Here is a 19,842-nt window from a genome sequence, read left to right as displayed (position 1 = left end):
TCATTGATGGCAACATAGTAATCTGAGTGAACCCTTAAAGAGTTTACTATATCTTGGCCAGGGTCACTATTTTCTTCTCTTCTCAGGGGATCCAGACAGAATAGAATCAATCTGGAAGTTTATTAAAGTTGGTGTTCTTGGCTGGTGGTGGTATAGTTTGTGTGTATTAGCAGACTTGGTACATTTCAGTTGAACCAGTCAATAATTCTCTGCTGATTTTTGGTTCAAAACTATTAGGCTAGCTGTACACTAGCAGCTTCCTAGATTCTCAGTGTAATATCATTTGAGGCACAACAAATTACATTAAAATTCATTGACTTTAAAAACTGAATATCTAGTAACTATCTCACAGTGTATGTGGTCTGGAAGTTCAGGAGCAGCTTGGTGGGGGTGGCTTGGGTATCCTAAGAGGGTTGTTGTTGGAATGTGGTTGAGGTCACATTTATGGTCTGCATGATCTTATTCCAGGAGGACACAAGTACAGCAGTTACCAGAAACCCTGGATGTTTTGCAGGTGGGTTCACAGGTGGGTTCACAGATGGCTCAAGTGTCCAAGACACCAATGTCCATCTTCTCTTTTCCTAAGTCACTTCTGTCACTGCTGCCTCCTCCAATTTTCAGGAGCAAATCACTAAGTTTAAGCGATCAGATCTCAAGGAATGGACCATTAGCAGACTTGGTACATTTCAGTGAAACCAGTCAATAATTCTCTGCTGATTTTTGGTTCGAAAATGTTAGGCTAGCTGTAAACTAGCAGCTTCCTTGTTTCTCAGTGTAATATCATTTGAGGCACAACAAATTACATTAAAATTAATTGACTTTAAAAACTGAATATCTAGTAACTATTTCACAGTGTATGTGGTCTGGAAGTTCAGGAACAGCTTGATGGGGTTAATTCTATCCTGTCTGGATCCCCTGAGAAGAGAAGAGAATAGATATCCTGGCCAGGGTATAGTAAACTCTAACAGTTCACTCAGATTACTATGTTGCCATCAATGAGTTTATTTCTCTCCCACCTTTGTCAATGAGGAGATGGCTTTGATGTGTCCTTTGTAGGCATCTTTATCCAATTCCTCTCTCAAAGTAAAGAACATCATATTCAAAAAATTGAGGAAGGGCAATTTTGTAGTACTCAACAGTTACTCAGATGGAGTGTAGGGGGCCGTGCAATACCAGGGATCAATACTAGGGTCTCCTATGCATAACATGTGCTCTAGACCTTGGAGTTACCTCTTTAGTTAAAGCTGTCCAATTTGAGGCTGGAACAGATAGGGCTTTTACCTTGCATGTGGTCAATTCCCAGCACCCTATATGGTCACCCAAAATATCAGGTTTGTCTCCTGAGCACAGATCCAGGAGGAAGCCCTGAATACTGCTGTTTGGCCCCAATCCCCAAAATTAAAAATAAAAAAAACAAACCTGTTCAGTTTAAGTTTCTTTCATATGTATAACTTATTTTCTTTATAGAATTTAAAGACAAATTACATTTGTTAATATTGTACTTTATGTGTGTATATTTTTTTTCTTTTCTTTTTATTTAAGTAGCTACTCACTCTTGCCAGGTCTTGACATCAGATGATTGTCTAACCAAATACTCTAATCTCTGAGCTGTTTTGGTGCTACAGAGTGCACTCAGAAATGCTCAGGGGTGAAGGGAATCTAACTCCTCATACATGCTAGTTATGTGTTCTACCATTTGAGTTATGCCCTGGACACCTTCACTGTAGATTTTGATAGCAAAGTACAAGACTATTACCACACTTCCCAAATTAATAGAAGGTCCTTACTATGGTTTAAAGCAGTGTTTTCAAATTTGAAATATGGAAATCAAACAACATTTCATAATTTTGAAAAATTAAAAGATAATGTGACTGCCAGAAGCCTGTATTCTAACCTGGTTGCAATCTACTCATGGGGAGGGGTCAGGGATTCTTAAACATTTTTTATTATTTCTAAATTAAATTACTGTGAGGTTCTTAGTTACAAAGTTGTTAATAGTTGAGCTTCAGTTATATATTGTTCCACAACCATCCCTTTACCAGTGCACACTTCCTACCATCAATGTCCCCAGTTTCCCCCCCCTCTCTCTTTCTCTCCCCCTCCCCCTTACTCACTTCCTCCCTCCTCCCTCCCTTTCCCATTCTGGTGAATTGGGAATTGATTTAATAAAGAAAGCGTGAACTAGTTCTGCTTGGTGCTCTGAGATACTACCAGATTCATACTGACTCCATGGCTCTCTCCTGACTGACATTCACTACTATTCTACCTTCTTCAGTCTCATCTGTCTGGGGTTGAAGATATGGTGCCTGGGGTGATCTCACAATGTGGAGAGTTATTTTACACTTAGCTAAAGTGTAAGCCCGGAAGCTTGTAAGCTAATGATGTGTGAACACAGTACCCAGAAATGAGACTTCAGAGATCACATGTGTGAGAACCCTAGCACTCTTAGGAGTACTCCAGTCAGAAAAAGGATGAGTGCTACAGTGAAAATAAGAGACTCGCAGTGAGTCTATAACCAAGGGGAGGGAAGAAAGAAAAACATTGAGAGATAAATTCTTTGACAATCTCCCTTCCATATTATAATCGGAACTCAGGCAACTTGGCTGGCTTTCACATGAGCTCCCATCTTAGATTTGCTTGTCTCCTGCCTATTCTATTGGTAAGTCTCAGCTTATATGCCATGGTCACAGGAAGACCTCTCTCTTGGCCTTCCACAGCTGGCATCTAACTATACCCTCCCCTAACTCTCATTTTACTTGTTAGAGTTTTGGATACAGTAATTTTTTAGGTATAATCAGTTTAATGCATTTAATGTCTCTTCCTTACCATGAGGTAAAAGCCAACTACATGTGATCCAAAGGAGCAAGAAGTCTTCTGATCCATAAAACATGCTCAAGCAATGGTTGTCTGATTAGCCTTGGTTTCACACATTTTTTGTCTTTTGTTCCATGAAACATATTATGTCCCTATTTCAGGGCTTATTCATTGAGTTTTTCCTGTGTGGCAAGCAATGCTTATTCAGAAAGCAGGACAACTTGATTTGCTAGTAAAAAGTGGAGGTTCTGAATCTGAATGTTCTGAGTTGAACATTTTACTGTGTAATGGTGGGGAAAGAGTATGAGTTCCCTAAGCCTCTGTTTTTTCATTTATATATATATATATATATACTGATAATCAACAGATTAAGGCATTACCAATCTGATTTCATGGGGCCACTGGGCTGGCTGACAGTGTTTAGAACAGTGCTTCAAACCCTCTATCAGTGATCCTCAAACTATGGCCCGCAGGCCACATATTGTGTTTGTATCTGTTTTGTTTCTTCATTGCAAAATAAGATATATGCAGTGTGCATAAGAATTCGTTCATAAGTTTTGTTTTTACTATAGTCAGACCCTCCAATGGTCTGAGGGACAGTGAACTGGCCCCTGTTTAAAAAGTTTGAGGACCCCTGCTAGATACTATCAAACATAGGTGTTTGCTGTTATTATCTCCACCTGTCTGCATAAAACAGACTTCCTGGGGATGGAGAGAGAGCATGGAGGTAAGGTGTTTGCTGTTCATGCAGAAAGATGGTGGTTTGAATCTCAGCATCCCATATGGTCCCCTGTGCCTGCCAAGAGTGATTTCTAAGCTCAGGAGTAACCCCTGAGCACTACCGGATGTGACCCCCCCCCAAAAAAAAACCCCAGACTTCCTCCTTATTTTTACACAATAATGTCTTTAAGTGAATCCTCCTCTCCAAGTTTTGTGTTATAAAAAAACCTCCAAAGAAAGAAAGATAAGATGTAAAGAAGAAAGGAAGATATGAAGGAAAGAAGGAAAGGAAGGGAGAAAGGAAGGAAGGAAGGAAGGAAGGAAGGAAGGAAGGAAGGAAGGAAGGGAGGGAGGGAGGGAGGGAGGGAGGGAGGGAGGGAGAAAGAAAGGAAGGAAAGGAGGAAGGAAGGTAGAAAGAAAGGAAGGAAAGAAGAAAGAAAGAAAGAAAGAAAGAAAGAAAGAAAGAAAGAAAGAAAGAAAGAAAGAAAGAAAGAAAGAAAGACAGAAAGAAAGAAAGAAAGAAAGAAAGAAAGAGGGAGAAAGGGAGGGAGAAAGGAAGAAAGAGAGGGAGAAAGGGAGGGAGAAAGGGAGGAAGAAAGAAAGAAAGAGGGAAGGAAGGGAAAAGAAAGGAAGAAAAGAAAGAAGGAAGGAAGGGGGAGGGAGAAAGGAAGGAAGGAAGAAAGGAAGGAAGGAAAGGAAGGAAGGAAAGAAAGAAGGGAGAAAGGATAGAAAGAAGGAAGAAAAGGAAGGAAAGAGGGAGGAAAGAAGGAAGGAGTAAGGAAGAAAGGAAGAAGATAGGAAGGAAAGAAGGAAGGAAGGAAGGAAGGAGGGAAGGAAGGAAGGAAGGAAGGAAGGAAGGAAGGAAGGAAGGAAGGAAGGAAGGAAGGAAGGAAGGAAGGAAGGAAGGAAGGAAGAAAGAGAAAAGGCAAAAAAGAAAGTAAGCAAGAAAGACAAGAAATGGGTGTGAGTTGTATAGTTCAGAGGCAAAAAGTTTCTTCCTCATAAGTGTGAGATCAATTGCTCCATAGCTGGTGTGGCTCTCATGACTTAACCTCAGCCATCTGCACCCCAAGCTTGTCTTTCTTTGCTTCACTCAGGATTGGGAGAAACCAGAACAGAGCAGGATTCCACTTCCCCAGCATGAGAAACTGGATTAGAACTCAGTGTCTTCTAAACCTTAGGGAGGGGTGGAGGCCTTTCAGCAGAAAAATACCCAAGAGCAATTTCTCCAGCATTGAGGATACTTGCCAGAAACTGGCAGCTCCTGGAGAAGGGAACAGTCTGGCTGTGACTTGGGGCAGGGACACCTTATACCTGTGTGAGAGCTCCACTGGCATGACAAGAGTAAGCTCTACATGGAACAAAGCCTTTCTGGGCTCAAAGGGGATGTAGCAGGGTCCTGATCTGCTGTGTTTACACCAGATAAGCAGCCAGTCCCTTGTAGGCTGCCCTGAAGGAGCGCTGGCCAAAAAGCACAATCCTTGCCCTGATAACCCCACCTTCTGCAAATTTGCAAGGGAAATCCTCTGGATGCACTAGGACTCCTGGAGCTCAGTCCAGGCCTGTCTCTGGGGCTGCAGGAGAAACCAATCAGAAAAAGGTGACCCCAGGCTTGCCCGAGGCTTCAGGAACTCAGATATTTCTTCCTGGAGGAGTCTGGGCTTCCTCCATGACTGAGGCCACAGAACCCTTATTCAGCCTCTCTCTGCTTCTCTTCACCAACTCCCACCCTGCCTTTTCATGATATATTCCAGAAACGTGAGATTTTTTTTTTTTTAATCCTTGTAGTTAGTCCAAGCATAAAGGAGCCCAAAATTGCTTCTCCTTTAAGAAAATCTGTTTCCCATTCCCATCCTTCCTCACTTCAGTCTCACAGACTCTTCTCTGTCTTTTAGGCTTGCTTTTTCCTTCCCTTCCCATTTCTACAAAGGCAGGATGCAGAGGAAGGCCAGCAGAGGGCAAAGAGCACTGCTGACTTGGTGCAAGGGGAGTGGAGGAGGGTTCTGGGGTTTGCCCCTGAAGTCAGTGACCTGGGGCAAAGCGCACAGATTCTTCTCTGGGTTGTAGTGTTTTCATCTGTGGACGGAGTTGGGAATTTATGCTAGGAACACAATGTCCTGTGATATGCTAACATAAGTGCCATATCAGGTGCAAAAAGACTGCATCAGGTTCTTGCATACCTACTGCAGAATACTATCTTCAGGTACTCCCTATTATACACAGACAGTGACAGAGGTTATATGGACAGTTGATAATCGATGGGAGAATTAAACAGTTCTGATAAAAGACTCTTCTTAGAGATAAACTGGACACTATCCCTTCCCCCCAAAACTAAAAGTTTCATAAATTTACTCTCAGGTACAATTTTCCACCCCTTTTTGCCACAGTTGATGAAACAAGGAAGTACCTTAGAGGTGGTTTTTCTTTTGCTGCCACAAAGACCCACGAAACTGATAGTTCCTGTTGGTGGCATAAATGCTCTTATCCAGATGAATGGAGAACAGAGACACACGATGCAAACAGAGAATTTCAAACCAAGGTTATTCCTAAATGCCATGAACCCTATCCAGGGCTCACAACCACCTGCTGTGTTCCCCATGAACTCTGAATGGGTGAAAGGCATGCTTGCCACTTTCTTCTCTCCAAACGCTCTTTCCCTCTTACAAAACCATGCCAGTCTTATCTAAGACTCTGCTGCTTCTCAGTATTTTGAAAACAGATTAGACTCTCATCTTCCAGTCTCTCCAGGTGACTAAATGCAAGCAAGTAGCATTAGGAAAGTAAAGAATAGGACACTATCAATAATTCTGAGACAACTAGACAAACAACTGTGCAGTAAGTTGTCTTTTTTAAAATGCATGAGCAAGATGGAAGCTTGATTTCTTTCATGGCACCAAGTACAGGCTGGAAAGAGCATACATTTTCTAGCCTGTGCAGAAAGAACTCTCAGGACCTAGAATTATGTTAAGGAATTGTGCAACGCTGTTGTTTTCTAGGGTCTAGAAAGAGCTAAATAGATGTCCTGGTCACAGGTTGCAGGTCACCTTCAGTTAGTACAGCCCATCAGACTCTCCTGTGTGTCTGCTCAACAAGCCATGATTTGTTCCCCACCAGCAGTGTCCATTCTGCAGACCTCTACCAGTGCTGCGTGCTCAGGAGAGGCTGCTTTCTGGAACACCGTTTGTTTGGACAGGCCAGGCCAGGCCAGTAAGCCTTTTCATCTCTTTAAAGCTCCCAGGGCAGAGAACATATTTAAGGAATTCCTTTTTTCAAAGATATTTTTTTTACCCCTTCGAACATTTTGTTTAAGAGAAAATGAGATGTCTATCTTCTGTTTCCTTATTTTTTTTCAGGAAAGCAAAGGGTTGTTGACTTCCTCCCTCTCCCCTCCCTTCCTTCCTTCTTCCCGAAGGTACTCATCTGAGAAAAAGAGAACGAAGTATTGTTCCTGTTCTCTTTCTTAAGTCATCTGAAACACTGTCCCTGCGAGTTCTTTAAGTCCCCTGCAATCTGTACACAAGAGAAAGAGGGAGAGAGGGAGAGAGACAGACAGCAGGGGATCAGGTAAAGCACGGGGGTTGCTGCAGTCATTCAGCCTCAGGAGCTGGTAAGTTTGCCATGCAATTGTTTCTCCTTCCATTTCCACATCCCTGTGATGGGTACTGCCGGGGCATCTTCAATAGCAATGTTGACCGGGTGTCATCCTTAATCCAAGGCTACAACTGATAGATGGCCCAGAATGTAAGCTCTTACCTTTTCTTTAAAAAAAAGAGAATACTGATCTTTGCAGAGCCAAGGCTGGCAAAACTAGAAAAAGAATTGCAAAAAAAAAAAAAAAAAAATGAAGGAGGATATTGTGTTAAATTTGAATTTTGGCAGGGGTAATGCAGCAGGGTTAATTTGGAGCCACAAGAGTGCGGGATGGCTCACTGAAGAATTCACTCTTAGCTCTGTGTCCTGAAACCTTATCAGAGAGTCTGCTGAGAACCATTATTTGTTCTGGGGCTTTTGTTATAAGTTGTCTAGTTTGAGATGCCTTTCTTTTTGTTCTTTTCTTTCTGCTCTGAACCTTTACCTCCAGTCGAAGAATATGAATGTCTAACTTATTCTGTATCAGGTAGGAGGCAGGAGGGAAAAAGAAGGCAACAGCGCTTTGGCTAGTACTGCCTGGGGATATGGAGGGGTTGTTGGATGCGCTCGGGTTCCACATGGAATATGAGTGTAAATTGATTACTGACTGACAATGCAAGATGGCATTTGCCATGCATAGACACGCAGGTGTAGATGTGGGGCTATAGAGCTTGAAATGCTGCAAACACCTATAACAGGAGGGTTGAGCTCAATTGCTTATTGTGAGATAGAGTGACAAACGAAGCTACAGATGTGAAAAAATTCCCCCAGTGCCTGGCTTTCCCAGCACTAAAGGGAACACAGCAAGCTAGTCAAGCTTACAGATACTTTTTAAAAGTCTAACATGCTTCAGTGAAATCTTTCAGAAAGGATAATATCAAGGGTTCATCCTCAAGTCAGAAGCCAAGATTACACTGTCATAAGCAGGTCAGTGAGGGTGCTCGGGTAGATAGATCTAATTTGCTTATCTTGATCATTTACTTCAGAAAGGATGGAAGGCAAAGACCACAACTATATATTTTTTATTCATTTTCATGAAATTTATTGATGTAAGTCACATGGGAGGTGAGGAATGTGATAAAAATAGCTGGACTCCCATTTACAAGTTAATTGGCCAGACTTTGCATTAAACATCATCAAGTAATTAATCTCTATTTGAAACAGAGACTTTGCCTTAATAAAGTTCAAGAAAATATGACAGAATTAGACTGCTATGTGAGATTAGTTCATTAGTTCGACTTTATTTCTTTTCAAGAGACTTTCCCTAGGAGCATCCTAAAATGAGTAAAGAAAAAGTTTAACATTTGCCTGTTGGTGGATGCAAAATTAATATAACAGTTGAAAGTGGTTTTCAGCTCCCCTTTCGCTTACCTTAACCACCCTACTTCATAGACTTTTAGGTCTAAGGGTAGCCAGAACCAATCAACTTCAGTACTTTAAATATTTTAGAGTTATTTTTTAAGCTATTGTAGCCCCGGTAAAAAACTCGATCTGCAAGATTCACTAGCTCCTTTCAGTTTCATTTCTCCTTGATAACATTATTTAATTTTTGATCAATTAAAAAAAAAAGCATTGCAGGATACTCTTTCGTTTTGATTATTGAAAAAAAAATGTCAGATGCAACAGATAAAGAAAGATAGCAGTCCCACAGCCCTAAGTGCAGGGATGGAGCGGCAAAGGTGGGTATGCCGGTGGCACAGAATCAGCCACCACTCTGGCTGCCAGGGGTCTTCTCCATGACCTGAGACAAATGCACTTGGAATATGTTTTTTTGTTTAGAAGAAAAAGGTATGTATTCATCATTTCCATATATTGAACATACACAGTTCAAGATATGGGCATTTCTATGAAACTAGCTGGTAGATATTGGAGGCAGGGTAGGGAGAGTGGATTTTTTTTTTTTAGTTGTCTAATGTAAAAAGATCTATTCCACTTCAAGGAATGAGTGGGCATTTGTGGAAACTTACAGAGTGGATTCTTCTCTGGGATCATCAAAGGCGCGTTTGTGATAGCACCAGGGACTCCAAACTTGGAGTTCTAATTGAACTTGAAGCACAGATTCCACTCATTATTTTCTGCTAAAACTGTACATAGAATGAAATGAAAATGTGGTTTTATTTGTGTTAATTTAGGAAAGTTCCTTTAGGCCTAGGTGCTGAAATGGGAATCATATTAGAATAAACCAACTATCAAATGCACATTTTATTGTCAAATTAGAATTTGGTTGTCACTGGCTGTGGTTGCGGGTTAGATTCTTAAACTATTTAAGCCTCATTTCTCCAAATGTAAAAATGCATCCACATAATAGAGTTGTGAGAATTAGATAACACTACTTCTGTAAAGCAATTAGTACAATGTTTGACAGGTAGTAGGAGTCAATCAATGTCAGTTTTAATTCTTAGAGATTTCTATACTAAAACTTAATACTTTTTAATATAGTGACTACAATCTCCTACAATTAGTGTCATTATTATTCATCAATACTCTAGCAAGTATTTATCAAAATAAAAACTACTTCTTAAAGATTTCCAGTTGGGTACATATTGAATGAAAATATCATGAACCCACATCTGTGTAAAATAAAGAAAGGCAGAGTTTCATGCTTTGATGTTCATCTTTGTTAACGGTTGAAAGTCAGATGAAGTCTCATTAAAATGTCAGCTGTGCTCAGCAGAGATCAGTGCAGGGAAAAGGTTGTCTTGGGATCACGTTTTCAATGATGATGAATATTTGAAGGGTGCAGTTTTACCGTAGATGTTTCATTCTCCCTTTCACCCACTTCCCCTAATTCTTGAGCTCTGTATTAATGGTGACCTTTTCCCTGGCTATGAAGAGCTGGCAACTCTCTGAGGTGACCGTCATGGTAGAAAAGGTCATAAAGAAAAGGCCTTGGAATGACATATTTTCTCCTCCCAGAGGGTTAAGTGCAGTAAGCAAGCTCTCTTCTCAAAGCATTTTAGCAGTGAGTCACATACCCTCACCCAGATAAATAGAACATTATTATCACCACTTTCTGTGGTTTGAAAACTCAAACCTGTGAAGTGCTTTTGTTAGAACAGGGGGTTCTGATTCAATAGAACGTTGTTCAGGTAACTTAACCTTGGGAAAGGAAGTTGAAGGTGAGTTGTCCTCCATGAAAATATGAGGTGTCTTCTCACAGGGTCAAGAACAACAGAGCTAAGAGTCGACTGTGAGTCAGAACACTTCTGTTTTAATCCAACCCTTCTGCCACTCCCCATAAGTGTTTCTTTTGTCGATTGCACTTCAGTTTTGCCATCTGTAAAATGATGGTGTTGGACCAAACCAGTGATCCTCAAGGTGGTTTGTGAGTGGGAGTGGAGGGGGATTCATTTTACATTCCTCTGTTTTCTGGGGTGAAGGTGAAGATTTTGATGTACTGATAGCCTCTGCTTTTCCAAACAGAGGACCCAGATCTTGTAGCCTCGTCTGAAAGGTTCCACTGACATTAAATATAAATGTACTTTCTAAGAATCCTGCTTTTAAATAGAAATTCCTATTCAACGTTGAATATCGGTTGTTAGTCTGGAAACTATTATCATAAGTAAGGAATATACTAAACCATTTGATTAGATTGATCAGTGTTCTATAACAACATATAAGTGACGTAAAGGTCAGTTATTTAGATCTGTAAGTTCTATTCTTCTGTTCGAATATAACTTTTATTATTTTTTGTTGTTGTTTTTTGGGGGTCACACCTGGCAGCATTCAGGAGTTACTCCTGGCTCTCTGCTCAGAAATTGCTCCTGGAGGGCATGAGGGATTACATGGGATGCCAGGATTTGAACCACCATTGGTCCTGGGTCCACCACTTGCAAGGCAAATGCCCTACCAATGTGCTATCTCTTCAGCCCCATCACTTTTATTTTTTAAATTTTATTTAATTTGTTTTTGTTTTTGTGTCACACCTAACAATGCTCAAGGGTTACTCTTGGCTTGACACTCACTGGTGGTAAGTGGCACTCCTGGTGGTGCTTAAGATCACTCCTGGAAGCTCATATGGGATGCCAGGAATTGAGATCAGGTCAGCCACAGGTAAGGCAAGCACCTTACTGCTGTACTTTCTCCCACCTTTAATATTACTTTTAGACTTATACATTTCTATATGGTTTATATCTTACAGTAGACCTGCATTTACATTTTATTAAAATATATAAATACCTTTTTTTCTATTAACTTAAATTTTGTGCATTTGTTTTGGCCCACACCAGTGGTACTCAGGGATTACTTCTCCTTCTGGGCTTAGAAATCACTACTGGTGGTGTTTAGGGGACTATATGTAGTTGAGAAATCTTACTAGGGTGCAAAGCAAATGATATAGAGTAGCAACAAACTCAGGTATCTAAGATACAAATGGTTGTCTCAGAAATTGCTAGCCAATTAACAAATGATCTTTCCAACTACGTAAGAGTCAAATATACTTAGGCAACACAATAATATTTCAATAAAATACCAGTCATGTCATCATCATGGTAAATAGTTACTGAATAGATGACTTAGTAAATAAGTGGGCTGCATATAAATATGTTCTCTCTATATTTTGCCAAATACAGCAGTTAATGAAAGAGTTAGTCAAGTTTGTTTTTTGGGGGGTGCAGAGTTCCAGACAATACCAAAGTGCCAGTTAGACAAATGTGTTCCCCGCCCAAAGGCCTGGAATGATAGTTTAGACCACTACTGTGTGCATGGGACTGCTACACATATATTAATGTGTCAACTTGGCAAGAACCCCACCCACTTGCTTGTGGGAGATAGACATTCATCAGATGCACAGAAAAGACTGTTGTTGCATTTTATTTTCCATTTGTTTTCTGGGAGATGATAGGTTAGCAAATTGTTTTTGGCGAGAAAGAGAGAGAATGGTCATTTGTTTTTCCTTGACTCAAAGAGCTGGGAGCCAGGATTCAGCCTTGTAGGAAATGCTCAGAGCTGTCTGGTATTTTATAGGCAGGGCTGTAAATCCAAGTTAAAGGGACGCCAGGGGCTGAACTTATACAAACAGCATGGTGTGAATGCAGGGAGGGAAATGTGATGTCCATGCTGAACAAAATGTCCTTTCCTTTACATAATTAGCCAGGACGGATGGTCGGAGTGAACATATGCTGAGTAGCATGGCTCTTACAGAGCAAACTCAAAGTGACAAATGTAAGTAAGTATGTGATAACAAGTTGAGAGGTGGAATCTTTTCTACTCAGCTGGTTGAAGGCTTCTGTGATTTACAGCAGAAGCTGAAAAAAGATTTTTTTTTCATGTTGACAAAACCTATATCTTTAGTACTGAGTACCAGGGCACACAAAGGCAATTTCAAACCTTTTTGCTATTTTCCTCTGATATGTTTTGGTCCTGTTCTGCTCTGCTCTGCTTTGACAATGACCAGGATATTAAAAGGGAAAAGGAGATAACCCCAGCAGCACCAGCCAAAACAGTGTCAACCCGGGGTGGAGGAGTCACGGCCCAGTGTCTCCTGGATGGCCCGCTGCATCCATCCTTTCACCATTGTAAAAGCAGGTGCTTTCCCCCACTTATTGCCATATAAACACTGCAACCACATTGTGATAGTGTGAGTGATTTTTCTCAAAAGCAGGTTTCTCATTAAAGAGGAATCATTATGTGTAGCTAATATTTCTTTCATTAAGTATCCCTCAAGACATGACTTCTCCAAAGAAACTCAAACACCCAAGCAATGATATCACCTGGAAGCGGCTCTCAGAGGCAGACTCTGGGGCCGCACCCAGTTCTGCTGAGTCAGAGCAGCCTTTTACCCTGAGCATTTGTGATTCATGCGTGTTCAATCTCGGCGGCACTGGCTTGGGCTGCTGACCTCGGTATGCGGAATGGAATTTCAGAATGTGGATCCTGGTTCTAAACAGTTACAAAGTCATTGGTTAACTCTGACTTTGTCCAATACAATGTGACAGCCAGCCATGTGATTATGCAAGTCTCGCTCTGAGCACTGTTCTGGATAGAGCTTGTGTGGATTTCCCCATCAAATTAACTCTGAACTATGGAATCTTGACAGTCTCAGAAGGGAAAGGGCTGGTGTTTTCTTTTCCAAGGGTGTTTACAAGCCCTGGTGTGCAGGATTGCCTAGTAGCAACCTTAGATCTAAGGAATCTGGGGAGGGGCCCAAGGCTTTGGGCTCCTGGCTCAGGGTAAGGAAGTTGGGGGTGAGGCAGACTGTAATTAGGTATTTGCGGGGGACAGATGGGTGATAAGTATTTTGGAGACAGAACTCCAAGTGGGTATTCGTTTTGCTTTTCAGCAATTTGTAAAAACAGAGAGAGAGAGAGAGAGAGAGAGAGAGAGAGAGAGAGAGAGAGAGAGAGAGAGAGAGAGAGAGAGAGAGAGAGAGAGAGAGAGAGAGAGAGAGAGAGAGAGAGAGAGAGAAGAGACATAAGGAGGGGCCGAAAAGATAGCATGGAGGTAAGGCAAATGCCTCGTATGCAGAAGGTCGGTGGTTCGAATCCTGACATCCCATATGGTCCTCCGAGCCTGCCAGGAGCGATTTCTGAGCATAGAGCCAGGAGTAATCCCTGAGCACTGCCGGGTGTGACCCAAAAATAAAAAAAATTTTAAAAAGAGAGATATAAGAGAGAGGAGAGACAGAAAGACAGAGAAAGAGAAAGACAGAGAAAGAGAGAGATGAGAGACAGCCTCTGAGTTCTCAGCAGAGAAAAGGTCCTCTACCAGCTTCTTCCTTAGAAAGTTAAAAAGCAGCAACAAGAAAACTGCTTTGTGTCTTTCTTGAGGAGAGTTGGGGGTCTGAGTATCTGCCCCACTGTCCAGAAACAGAGACCAGGACACACGACTCACTCTTTCCACTCCGAAATCCTTAGAGTTTCCTCTGTGCTGGGGACTCACCGTTCTCCCTTGGAACAGAAATCAAGAGGGGGCTATTGTTGGAGGGGTGGGGAGAGGAAGCAGGACCGGATAAGAGCGAGGGAGAGGACCGGAATGGCCTCTGCTGGGCTTCGGCCTTCATGGAGATGTGGCTTCTCTCCCTCCAGCAGGGGCCTTCTGGCTTTCTTCCATGGGAAGTGTGGGGAGACGGAGAACCTCACGTTTCCAACACTGGTGGACACTGATGGCGTGAGGCCCCTATTTTGTTTCTTGCTGTTTCCAGCTCAGGTTGTTTTCCTTCCCAGAGTGTCAAGGGGTGTCTTTCCCTTCCTCCTCAGCCCTAGAGGCATCTTTCAGTTATAAAGCCACGTTTGAAGAGATGGTGTCCAGCACTATCCTAAGAGAAACCCAGTGAGCACTACGTAGAGCGAAGAACTAAACCATTAAGGAACTAAACCATCAGTGAGAAGTGGGCAAAAAGCTCCATAGATCCATAATCCTGTTTTCTTCTGGGTGTTTCTGAGAGCTGGGCATGATGGAGGATCATGGCCATTGTCTTTCCCTACACACAGGAGACATTCAGTTATACAGTTAAGCAAACTGATATATCCTTCAATGTGGCCTGTACCCCATAAACACCCCAGCCACTTAACCCCCTTACCATCCCGTGCCATCTCCTTTGTGGTCATTAGGGATGGAGAATCCTGATCTTCTTTTTGACTGCAACTGGATCCAGGGATGGTGGAGAAGGAGTGCAGAGTCCAGGTTTTAGAAAAGATGGATCAGAGGGTGGAGAGATTGTATGGGGTATAGCTGCTTGTTTGGTATTATAGCTGGCCTTGTTCATCTGCACCAGGAGTGATCCCTGAGGACAGCTGGGTATGCCCCCCCCCCAATAAACCTAGAATAAAGAAAATCTTTATTTTTTTTAAATCTTGGAGTAAGGGGCATTTTCTAGTTTTACTTAGTATTGGTACTCCTGATTTCGTAAAGATAGAAAATGTCCAATGGGCCTAAACTCCATAAACAAGATCAAAAGGCAAACAAACAAAAACAACCGCCCCAAAAAACCCACAACAAAACCCCAAGAAACCATTTTTAATGTGCATAAAAAGAAATTAATATGGGGCCAGAGCAGTGGTGCTAGAGGTAAGGGATCTGCCTTGCAAGCACTAGCCTAGGTGGACTGCAGTTCAATCCCCCAGTGTCCCATATGGTCTCCTCAAGCCAGGAGCGAATTCTGAGTGCATAGCTAGAAGTAACCCCTAAGCATTAACAGGTGTGGCTCACCCCCAAAAAATTTAATATAAATGATATTTAACACATTTCATATTGAATGAAATATAGTTGACTTTTACTTGTACTAAAAAAGTAATTCAGAATAAGAATATGCATTATAAACCATGTGATTGCCCTTTTTACCTACTTGATGAATAAAAGAAGAAACCCTTGTTAGCATATTTATTTCTGGAGCTCTAGATAGTACTTTATATGTTGCTGGTGTAATAGTAAAATTTTTTTTTGTTGTTGTTTTTTGTTTTTGGGTCACACCTGGCAGTGCTCAGGGGTTACTCCTGGCTCTATGCTCAGAAATCACTCCTGGCAGGCTCAGGGGACCATATGAGATGCTGGGATTGGAACCACCGACCTTCTGCATGAGAGGCAAAAGCCTTACCTCCATGCTATCTCTCCGGCCTCGATAGTAAATTTTTTTTCTGACTTTTTGGCCACATCTGATGGTACTCAGGACTTGCTCCTTGCTCTATGCTCAGAGATTACTCCTGGTTGAGCTTGGGGAACTCTATGGGTTACTGGGGATTGAACCTAGATTGGTTTTGCATGATATGTGTACTTATGAGTAGCTATTTTACCCTCTAATAAAATTCCTGTATACAAATGTTCACAGAATCAATTCCTGTATACAAATGTTCACAGAATCATACTTTCTTAATAGCCCCAAACTGAAAACAACTAAAAGAAGCATTCTTTGGTGAGTAGATCAAGAAAACATAGTAATTATATATTACAAAATATTGCTTCTTGCAAATACAGACTGTGTGAATCATGGTGGTATCTATCCATAGCCTAGGTATTGTGTAGGTTGACCTTGTAATATTTCCACAGCAGTGGTACTGCCAAATGACAAAACTTTCAGTCTAGATCTTCAATGTTAAGTGAGCCAGGACAATATAGAATACTATTCAACAACAAAAAAACCTAGCTACTATTATATGTAGTACATGAACGAATCTCAAAACCATCTTGATAAGTGAAAAAAAAAAGCCAGAACCAATATTTCTAAGAGAGCCAGACAATAAATGGAAAATTATTTATTTCTATAAAGTTTTCTGAAAAGCACAAAACTAGAGGGAAAACGTAGATTTTTGGTTGCCCAAGGCTGGAGTTGGAAGCTGGAATGAACATCACGGAACTTTTGAGGTATAATGAAATTATTCCAAAGATAAATTTTGGTAATTGTTGCAAATGATATATTTTATAAAACCCACCAAAATTTACCTTCTATTATATAAAAATACCATATAAAAACTGCTGAAAATATAAGAATGAATCGTGTAGAATAACATATTAATTATTGAGTTCTGGGTCTCGCGCCTGCAACCCCTTCCTTCTAGCTGGTGAGTCTGATAGTTCAGGGTAGCTGTGAGGAAACGATCCACAGACAGTCAGGTTTCAGGAGACATGAAGCTTTATTTAAGGCCCTAGCCAACAGGTGTGGCTTCAATCATAACCTTTTACACTGGCTTCATAATCAGTTCAACCTGTCTCTTCTCCCTCCATCCTGCTTCTAGCTGAATCTCTCTCAATCAATCCCCTTTACACTCCTCAGGCAATCCTTTTCTTACCTTCCAAAGACACCTCCCAGAAATGGGCAGGTCTTACCATCAGGTAAGGCTAAGCAGGAAGATGGGTGCGGGGTGACACTGCTGTCAATGGAAAAATCTGATAATGAAAAAATCTCTGAACTATGTAAATAGGTGTTGTATTTTTTTTAAGAAAATAAGAAAAACTGTTAAGTTCTTAAAAATAAGAACTTAGACTATTATTATTCTTATGTTGTGTTTTTATTTTTATAAAAAAAACTGTATTTTTATTATATATAAGAATATCTTCAGGACTAGACCAGCTTCTAGAATTTTCCTTTGGTCAGCTAGGAGACAGGGGTCAAGAACAATTTTTCTCACTCAATTTAAGTACTCAATTAAAACAATTAATGAAGAAGAGGAAGTAGAGAGAAGGTTTCGAGTTCCAGGTTTGACAATACTCCATACTGTGATCATAGGCAAATAGTTTATTTATGAAACAAAAGGGTTGGACCAGTTTATGAAAGAATAAATCTAATTTTAATTCTGTGAACCTTGACATTCTTCAATGGTGACCATCTCTCACTGTTTACCATCAAGTCCTAATCCTCTTGTTTTCCATCTCTGTGCCCAAGGGAGTTGCTATTTCCTCATCTACCTCCCAGGTATAAATAGCTCCATCCCTTTAGGGTTTGTTGTGATCATTCATGTAATTGTGAGGCAGCAGTCTGCTTCATAGAAAAAATGATGCTCAATCTCTGTTTGTCTTTTTACTCATTCATCTGTACTCTTCCTGCTCTGAGTATTAGAGCTTTTCTTGGGGGAAGGGAGGCAGAGAGGCACCTATGCTATCTTGTGTGCTCATTGATACTATGAATTGGAATACTGAAATGATGAAATGACCTTTTGTTTTTTAAATCCTAACCCGAAAGGAGTACCTGGAGTAATTCCTGCATTCTACAAACCAGTATTATTGAGGGAGACTCCTACTGAGATTACATCCCTGAGAGACAATTATCTTTAAAATGTGATGAATGCAGATTGTAAATTATGAGATTGTGACATTTATGCAGGGGGAAGAAGAATGGGGGAGTGTTGAGCCAGTTAAGTTAGAAAGCAAGTTTCAATTTACATGATAAATGTGCTTTAAATCAACTTCGGATCAAAAAGTCATTAAATATTAAAACTAGTGCTATTGTCTAACCTCCGCTCCATGGGAGTCATCTAATAAACATGACTTGTGCTTTAAATCAAACCAAAAATCTTCCTTCCCTTTCTCTGCAAAAGTACCCCAGTTATATAGTCTTAGGGCACACAGCCAAGGATGGGCCAATATGTGGGTCCCTGTAACTGTCTGGAGCCACATAAACACACACACAATCTCTGATATGTACTAAGTACAAGACATTTCCACTGTGTGTGAATGACAGTGAAGGGTATTTGCATATGCCCTCAACCTTAAAAACCATCAGTCTCATTCCAGAGCCTAAATTGTAGCAGGCCTCAATTATTTATTCATTCATTTATTTATTTACTCTCTCAAGCTTATTTATTTATTTATGTATTTATTTACTCTCTCAAGCTTCAATGAAACATTTTTGTCTTAGATGTTTTTGGTCACATACAATCTGAGTTCTTGCTGATCTCACATGAATTCTGAGATCCTTGAGAAAGGATCATATTATCCCCACTTTACAGATGATCATGGACACTGAGGCACAGGGAAGATAAATAATTTGGTTAAAAGCCTACAGCTTTTTGAATCTGAGAAGACATAAAGTTACACCAAAGTGTCTAGATTCAGATGTCAAGTGCTAAACATTTGCATACTAAATAATATTTTGAAAGACATAGATGTATATATTTTGAATTTGATTATGTCATGAAAATTAATCAAATATAAATACATTTTACAATGTTATTAAATTCAATAAGCTTTTTGGAATATTTTTCTCCAAACATACTTAGGAAATGCACTTATTTTAAACATTTTAAACATGTACTTATTTTAAACATTTTCCCAGAGAATTTCTATTGTGAGAAAGCTGCAAACCACTGCAGTGGGTCAAATCTGGGTTCACTAATAAAGTGCAAGGAAGTCTAGGTCTTCCTTGGAGCATTTTCATCTCTAAACTGCTACCTAGGCCCAGTTTGCATATTTGACAAATATCTAGGGGAAAAAAACTGTGGCTTTTAAATTCTTCCCTTATTACCTGCAGTATAATTTTGAGCAATTTGCTTATTTTATTTTTGTCTTAGATTCTTCAATAATAATATGGGGGAAAGAGCAATAGTTACTTCAGTGGGTGCTGTGAATAGTCACATGAAGCAATGTGCAGAATGTCTTTAACATACTCTTGTCACACAGGATACATTCAGCAAATATTATTGTTGCTGAGTTAGGCAACATTTGTCTCTGCAAACATAGATGGGGCTTAAGAGTCCTTTATGGAATAAATTAATAAAAAAAATGAGAATGTGAAATGGAGATAAAGAACAATTTAGATGTGTAATTTCTCATCTTCCTGTTCTTCATCACAGGAAACTGTCAGGACAGTTGCTTTTATGCAAATATTATGATAGAGGAGATTTGCTTCTGCAAGTGCAAACTAGGGAGATAATGAGTTTTCTGTATTTTCTGGTCCAGTAGACTTTACAAGTCCATCAGTTTTATGTGCTAGTTGCATCAGGACATATATGTACTGTATCTGCAGAAAGAGTTTGGCTTTGGAACTGATGTGACACGCAAACTTTATTCCTTATTAAAAATTCTAAGAGGAAACAAGACTAGTTGACCGTCTAAATAGGAGAAGAAAACAATACTTTCTTGCCACAAACCAAAAAAAGTGTGGCGCGCAGTTATAGGAGGGTAAAAGGAAGTTAAGATGACCTTTCATAGTAAGCTCAATGTTCATATAGCTTAAAATTTCACTTCCAGATCATCTCATGGGTAGATATTTTTGCTTTTTACAAAAATAACTTTATACTGAATAGAAGC

General features: G+C 40.4%; 1 protein-coding gene across 1 annotated transcript in view; it reads left to right on the top strand.

The window, feature by feature from the left end:
* The first annotated feature begins 7,113 nt into the window (after window positions 1-7,113).
* The window catches only part of ZNF366 (zinc finger protein 366), a 67,783-nt gene continuing 55,054 nt past the window's right edge, over window positions 7,114-19,842 (top strand). The window contains exon 1 of the mRNA XM_049768761.1: window positions 7,114-7,141. The gene's annotated coding sequence lies outside the window, so the exon portion shown is untranslated. The remainder of the gene's footprint in view (window positions 7,142-19,842) is intronic.

Source organism: Suncus etruscus, chromosome 2, assembly GCF_024139225.1.
Source record: "Suncus etruscus isolate mSunEtr1 chromosome 2, mSunEtr1.pri.cur, whole genome shotgun sequence".
In the NCBI taxonomy this organism is placed as follows: domain Eukaryota; kingdom Metazoa; phylum Chordata; class Mammalia; order Eulipotyphla; family Soricidae; genus Suncus; species Suncus etruscus.
Note: the sequence above shows the minus strand (reverse complement) of the source record. Positions and strands in the feature narration are given on the sequence as shown.